Here is a 512-nt window from a genome sequence, read left to right on the forward strand (position 1 = left end):
CTTAGTGGCCAGCCGCCGCGCGAAAAGACCGTTGAGAAACCAGCGGTCATTTTCAACGGTAGCCGAATGGTCCCTTTCAACGGTCTTTCAACGGTGTCCGAAAGGTGTATTTTCGTAAGGGTAATTCTATACCATTCAACACGACACTCACTCGCACAGTTCTTGCGAGAGAAAAGGAGATAATAAATCACAGGGCGCATGTCCCCTTCCTGGGGCATTGGGCTTAAACCAGTGATCCCAGATTTGAAACGAGGTATACTCCAATACTATCACAGGTCTATGTCCGTGTGAATATAGTAGGAGACGATGTAAATGATTAGGTTGCACGCGAAACCCATTTCTCCTCTTCTGAATTTGAAAACTCGAAGGTGCACGATTCCCGGTCGGAACACTTCGGCGGTTCTATTTATATCTCTATCTGCTCTGAATTAAAATCAAGAGATTGGGATTTTAATATTTCCAGATTTCGTTGCTCTTTATATGCGTATATTTTGAGGTTTCGTTTTATATAT

The sequence above is a fragment of the Belonocnema kinseyi genome, chromosome 9, assembly GCF_010883055.1.
Source record: "Belonocnema kinseyi isolate 2016_QV_RU_SX_M_011 chromosome 9, B_treatae_v1, whole genome shotgun sequence".
Taxonomy (NCBI): Eukaryota; Metazoa; Arthropoda; class Insecta; order Hymenoptera; family Cynipidae; genus Belonocnema; species Belonocnema kinseyi.